This window comes from Eulemur rufifrons, chromosome 4 (assembly GCF_041146395.1).
Source record: "Eulemur rufifrons isolate Redbay chromosome 4, OSU_ERuf_1, whole genome shotgun sequence".
Taxonomy (NCBI): domain Eukaryota; kingdom Metazoa; phylum Chordata; class Mammalia; order Primates; family Lemuridae; genus Eulemur; species Eulemur rufifrons.
This window is the reverse complement of record NC_090986.1, coordinates 10,694,525-10,701,768: the sequence shown is the minus strand read 5'-3', so window position 1 is coordinate 10,701,768 and position 7,244 is coordinate 10,694,525.

Sequence of the window (7,244 nt, the reverse complement as noted above, 5' to 3'; positions counted from 1 at the left end):
ATACTGAGAAGGTTTCCTCTCTTAGTATTAGAGACAAATGGAACTTCTGTAGTGGCATGGAAATCTCTATTTGGAAATGTCTTGAAATCTTTTAGAAAGGTAAAATTAAATTTAGTATTTTGGAATTTTTTGAAAGAGGACTCTGGGACTTTTTTTCTTAATAGTAAGCAGCATTCTTTCCGGATCAAATGTAACTTTGGGGGTAAAAATGGGACTGTCTCCAAAGTTCCCCAGGCGCTTATTTTGCATGACTCTTTCAGATGTGGGCTTACCGGCAAATTTTTCCTTCCTTATTTTTGGCTATGATCAAACATTTATCTTATATTGACCAGTCATTAGCATATGTTTTAAATAAGGAAAAGGTCCTGAAAATCCTAATTAAACCATTTATTTAGAATGAATCTACATGTATACATTGAGCCAACTACTTTCAAATCACATTTGAGCCAGTCAAACCGAAACCCGTGCAGATTGCATCATGTTTGCGGGCTGAGTTTGTGAAATAACAGGGCTCACGCCACACTCTCTGGCTGAAGCCCTCTAGGCCTTGTCTGAACTCAGAGTCTGCCCTCGTCGCTGCCCATTCTCGGTTGAACACACCAATGTCCGCTTGATGGCACTTGCTAAGGTCAACAAAATGACTTCCACTCTGTCAAGCCCAATGATCAGTTCTCAGTCTTCATCCGCCCTGACTTGGCAAGAAAGTGACCTCTCTTCCTGAAGCACAATCGTCACTGGCTTCCAGGGTCCCTCCCTCTCCTGCTTCCCTGCCACCTCCATCCCCTTTGCGGCTCATCCTCACTTTCCCAACCTCTAAGTGTTGGGCTTGCAGCGGGGGGGTGGGGGGGCCGCAGGATACCCCTCACCGCCCCCAGGTGGTCTCTCCCAGCCTCAGGGCTGCGGCATGGCCACCACACCACCAGCTCCTATCCCCCCAGCTAGAATCTCTTGGCTAAGACACATCTGTACAGCGGCTGTTCAGCATCTCTGCTCGGCTGCAGAACGGGCATGTCAGGCTTCACTTGGCCAAAACAAGTACCCCACACACCAAGCTGCCCCAGCCTGGCTTCCCCACCTTGGTTCACGGTAATCTCATTCTTCAAATTTCCAGGTCCAAAATGCTTGCATTCATTAGCATCTCCTTTTCTCTCACACCTCATTCTCAGTCCTTCGGCACAGATATCTGGAACCTGTGTCCATCCCAGCGTGTCCACTGCTGCCCAAGGGCATGGGCTCTCTGGTGCCTGGACCTCGCTCTCTTGCCTGGGTGATGCCATCACCTCCCCTGGGCCTCTCTGCCCCACCCCCACCCCTGCACTCTGCTCTCCACTCAGAGATTAGCAAAATCTTTGAAACTGTGTCCCAATCACATCACTCTCCTCTGCAAAAACCTCCAATTGCTTCCCAACTCACTCAAAACTCAAGCAAAAATCTTCACGGAGTCCTCCAAGGATTGCCCCCTCCACGCTGCCTCACCTGTCTTACCTCTCGCCAGCTCCTCTTTCCTCCCTCTGCTCCAGGAACCCGGCCTCCTCGTTGCTGGATGCTTCAAGCTCCCTCCCACCCCAGGCTTTCGCTCCTGATGTCCATTCTGTCTAGAAAGCTCTTCCCTCAACATGAGAGCAGGTCTCCCCCTCGCGTCCTGTAAGTCAGATGTCACCTCTTGGCAGGAACCTTCCCAGACGAACCTGCGTCATCACCCCCCATCCCACTTTGTTTCCCTTTGAAGCATGTATCACTGCTTAACCGTGACACGTGGTGTTCCTACGAGTCTCTTTCCCCGACTGGAGTGTGAGCTCTGGGAGTGCGAGCCTTTAGTCGTCCATGCGATGCCTCCAGAGCTTGGACTGCTGACTGCAAGCCCTGGACTCTCAGTAAAGAACATGTGGCAAACTAACACAATTTCACATGTTTCAGCTGTGCAATAGGAGCAGCATTACAAACGCATGTATTTCCTTCATGAGAATAATGATTATTAGAAGTGTTTTAAATATAGCTTTAGAGGAAATCTAAAACATGTCCTCCCTGCTAAGGAGCTGTGTTAGAAAGATGGGCAATGTTGCCAGCCTCAGAGTGTCTACACCCGCAAAGCTCAGTGTGGCAGCTCGACATGGCTCTTTAGATTTAGATAGAATAAAAGTTAAAATTCACATCTTTTGTTGCATTTGCCACACTGAGTGCTCAGTAGACGCATGTGGCCAGTGGCCACAGCAGTGGATACTCCAGACACAGAACATTCCCATCATCGCAGAAAGTTCTTTTGAAAGCTCGGGTCTAAACCCTTGATTACCTTGAACTGGTCTCAATCTCCAATTATTTTGGGGATAAATTGGGGCTATTTAATGCAGAGAGAAAGAAATAATTTATCTTCTTGAAATACTGTTTCATAGTAACGAAGATGAGCAGATTCAGAGGAAATTCTCTCAATGCAGCATCCTGCCATCTGGCTACATGGCTGTGTGCGTGGAAAATGTGTACAGTGTATCCAAACTATAAAGTGGATCTGAGCATCCACATTTGGAACTTACGTTAAATAATTCCCCTAAAGCTTGGTGCCTGAAGTTACTGTTTTCCAACTGTGGGTGATGGTGAAAGCTATGTCAGCATTTAACGTAAGAAACCACCCCCTGCTGGGTGGAATCCCAAGCCACGATTTGGTCTCTGTGCCTGCTGTCATCACGAATTGTGGTGCAGAACGAAGCTATCAAAATTGGTTTGGCTTATATCCTTTTTCCCTTCTGTGTTTTCTACCTAAAAATGTGTGGGAACCTTGCATTCTCTAGTTCTCACATCTAAGTGGCTTCCAAGACGTGGAAGGCATGCACGGTGTCAGGCCCCCACCAGACTTTGTGGCTGCCACTGGCCCCTAAACTGGGGCTCCAGCCTCTGGCCTTGTGCCAGCGGCTTCAGATCCCTGAGCTCCCTGAGCTGTTCACCAGAGCTGAGCATCCCCCCTCACCCATGCTCATCCTACAACAACACAATGCAACCTGTGTTTGAAGTCTAAAGGGAAGAGAGTGCTAGATAAAGTTAAAATTGCTAACTTTATGCAGCAGAGGCTCAGGGTCTCTACAACGAATGTGATATTGTATGCTCTTAACTCTACGGGGCTTGGGTGTATGAAGATGAAAGAATAAATCAATTCCACTTCCAGTTTTCCTCCTCTGAGTAAATTTCACTCCGTTCACCAGGCTGGAAGTGTGTTCCTGTCCTGCCCACTCTTCCTCCTCTGTACGTGTCCACCTGTCTATCCTCCTTGCCCAAGCGTGTCCACCCCAGACCCCATCACCATCACCCCCGCTGCTCTCTCTGGTGTCCCTTCTGCCTTCCCGGGTCTATTTTACACAGCACAGTGAGAGAACTCCTTAGGATACAGGCACCCTCTCATGTCACTCGGGGCTTTGATGCCCACCACGGTATTTCCAAGAGCTTTTGACTGAAGCACAGCACACCGAAAAGTGCCCAGGTTACGAGGGCCCAGCTGATGCAAGTTCAGAAAGGAAGCCACCCCCACCATGGAGTCAGCGCCCAGAGTGACACCGAAGCATCGCCCGTCCCCAGGAGTCCCCTGGCCACGACCACCCCAGCCATCCCACCTTCCAAGACCGTAGTGTGTCTAATAATGAACTGTCTGTAAGTGGGTCATCCAGCATGTTCTCTTTTGTATTTGGCTTGTTCTGCTTAACAGAATGTTCAAGGTCCATTTGTGTTGATGTGCATAGCAGTAGTTTGTTCAATATTATTGTTCTATGCCATTGTAGGAATATACTCGGCACCTAGCATATAGAGGGTTTTTAGTGATACCTGTAGAATAATTATTGAGTAATGATATCTCTTAAAAGCTTTGCTCAAAATAATGGAACTCTACGACTAAAATGGTGTGCCTGTGCCCATCACACCTCTTTCCAGAATGAGTTCAAACCAGCAACTGTTTTTACTCATACTTTATTTTGAAGAGAAAATGTACCACACCCGCAAGATAATCCTTTGGCCAACACAGCAGTGGGTCGGTGAGAAATTAAGACACCTGGTTCCCTTTGAATCTGCAGCATGAACCCTGATTTTGGAACCTGGGACCAGGAACCTTTTTGATCTGGGTCTCTCATTCTAACCTTGTCTCTCAGAAAGTTGACTGTGCTCATTTATGTCAACGGCTTTATGCTCCTTGGAAAGAAACTTTATATACTGCAGCTAAATAACTTTGATATGCAACTGAAATTATCCTGATGCAAATCTAACCCCATTAGGCAGAAGACTAAAAGCCAGAGAAGAGAGGAGAGGCTGCCTCCACTGCCCCGTGCCAGACTGTGCTACCTGTTTTGCACATACACAAATGGAAGTTTGCATCAATGGTTTTTGTTCAGGTGAATATTGAGAAATAACCTCTCTATCACAGCCCCCCTCAGTGAGTGATTAACAAGCACTCACCTTTGTATGCAAAAAAGTGTAAATCTGAAACAAACGATAGAACTTGAATAGAAACATATAGCATAGTTCCTTTGACTAAAACGCACAACTATTCCTTAGAAAGAGGTTTAATCTTTTGCTGTGTTAATACTTTTAAGAAAGAACAAATCATTGTCTTTTTAAGACCAGTGAAACTACTGATTTCCCAGTTGCATTCTCAGAAGATATGTGGGATTTGGTTGAGGATATGTGAACACTCTACCTCTGACTCACAGTCCCGCTGGACCCTTAGAACACTTACGTGATGTAGCCAATTTAGGCTGATGCCAGGAGAGAGAATACTTTCTGTTGCAAAAGCAATGAATTGAACCAAAATATGGGACTGATAGAGTTTCCTATGAAATTAGCATACGTTTTTATTTTCTGAAAAGATGAACCATCAGAATCTGGCTTAACAGTGAAAAAAATCTGCAGCCCAATAAGATGTTTTATTAAAGTGAGTAAAGAACATAAATGGTTCTGCCTGGTGTGGAAAGGAGGGCTGAAGAAGGTGGAGGGCAGCGCCTCACCTCTGCCACACCGGCGTAGCCACCACCCGGCCTCTCTGCCCACCGCCTTGCCTGCTGCGCCCTCTGCTAAGATTGACTCGTGCCCTCCAGCAGGATGCGAACTGACTTGGAGATGAGCCTTTGCAGATGTAGTTAGTTAGGATGAGGCCACACTGGCCTACAAAGGGCCCTTAATCCAATATGACTGGCGTCCTTGTAAGAGAAGAAAGACCCAGGAGGGAGGTGGCTGTGAAGACAGAGACACACGGGAGAAGGGCATAGGCCACAGAGGCGAGACTGGAGTGCCACAGCTGCTATCCAGTGGGCCGGGAGCTGCTGAGGCCAGGAAGGATTCTCCGCAGTCTCAGAGGGGCACGGCCATGGCCATACCTTGATTTCACACTTCCAGCCTCCAGACTGTGAGAGAATAAATTTATGTTGTTTGAAGCCACCAGGCTGTGGGAATTTGTTACAGCAGCCCTGGAAATGCATACCTGTGCCACCCACTGTAGCTCCTCCCCGGGGGGCAGGGAAGGAACCTGCTCCCACTTCACAGACAGCAGGAGCGCCCTTCCCAGGGATGACAGCCCAGAGCGGTGGTCAAGGTCCTCCGGTGGGCGGGCCCCCCTTCCAACCTGTGTCCACTTGGCCCTCCTAGGCTGCCAGAAGCACAATTCAGGTTTCAGCCACGTCTGTCTGGCCAGTCCCTGCCTGGAAGACCAAAGTGGCCCACACGCTGCGCTCATGTCTCTGGGTTCCAGCCCTCTCCCAGATCGTGGTCCAGTAACTTTTTTCTATTCTGTTAATTCTTCAATGCTTTAAAAATTGATTTTGTTTATTTTACAGTTTTCTTGATCTTTTGGGTTATCCTCTGTGGTTATTGCAAATTTCCTAGTCTGCAATTACTGGAACTGGCAAGACATTCAAGTGTAGATAAAGCTGTATTTAAAAATTTTCATTTAAAAAATCCTCGTAAAGCCCTTTACAAATTTTCAGAGTGATAGGGCTTCATGTGTATTAACTTATTTAATGCTCACTGCAACTATTTCAGATGTTATACTATTATTATCTACATTTTAAAAATGAAGAAATTGTGGCCCAGAGACAGAAAATAACTTGACCAAGAACACACAATTACTAAGGGACAGAGCTATAATTTAAGCCCGGGCCTGGCTAACTTCAAAACCCATTCTTTTTACCTCTGCATTAGAGACAGGGTTGAAGACTGATATTTTAATCTATGTTTTGTGCAAGCAAAGTCGTGTTCTTCAGGAGCTGAGTGGCAACCAGGAACAGTTGAGAAATCAATGGGTAAAATATGCTTTCACTGCATATTCCGTACAAATTACTCCAACCATAAAATTTGACAGCTTGTAAATAATAGCTTAAGAAACCCAGAGAGAAGAGAAGTAAAATTAATTTAGAAGCTGACTGTTTCTAGTCTTTAGCTGTAACCCCCAGTTCTCTGCTTCCCAGCCCATAACAGCGTTTCATGGATATTTACTTTATTTCAATCCGTCTTCACTCTCCCTCAGTGTCATGATGACAGAAGAGTTATAACCAAATGTCCAATTATTTTAGGAAGTACATAGGACTGAAAGCAAATTGACATTTTTAAATCAGTAAAACTAGTTTATACTTTAGCAAGGACAAAGCCACACAGGACAATAATAAGTAACTAGATGTTAAATAGTTAAGTATTGATATGCTCACATTTAAAGCATTCTGACCCCAAATAACTCTTGAATTGTCTTGGATAGTGGACTTGGAGGAACCTCATAATACGCTTTTATCATTATCGTACAACATAAGACAATCAATCTTTTTCGTGTGTAAAACACTGAGCATAAACACACATTCCAGAAAAGTATCAAAAACAATAATTAAAAATTCTTATTCACTTCTCTTTTGGGAGTCATTGTGTGAGGCTGCCACAAAGAAGTACACGTCAGTCTAACAGGCCAGTCTGCGTTCCTGATGAGCTCTCGGGGCAGGTGGGGGGGGGGAGGCTTGCTCAGAGTGCTGGTCACAGAGCGTTTCGTTTTCAAGATACCAAGTTCTGATGGGTAGCCCTTGGGTAACATGGAGAAGATGTTAGAAAAATCCGGTAATCATACTAATAAAAAAGAATGTTCAGCCATATTCCAATTATTTGTTTAAATGTAAGTAAACCTGTCAACATAAGCTAGATAAGACTTTAAGTTCAGTGCTGCCCTTTTGGTAACATTTTCTGTCACTGCAAATGACTGTCCAGCTGGCACATAAAACACATTTTTTCCAGATTTTTTT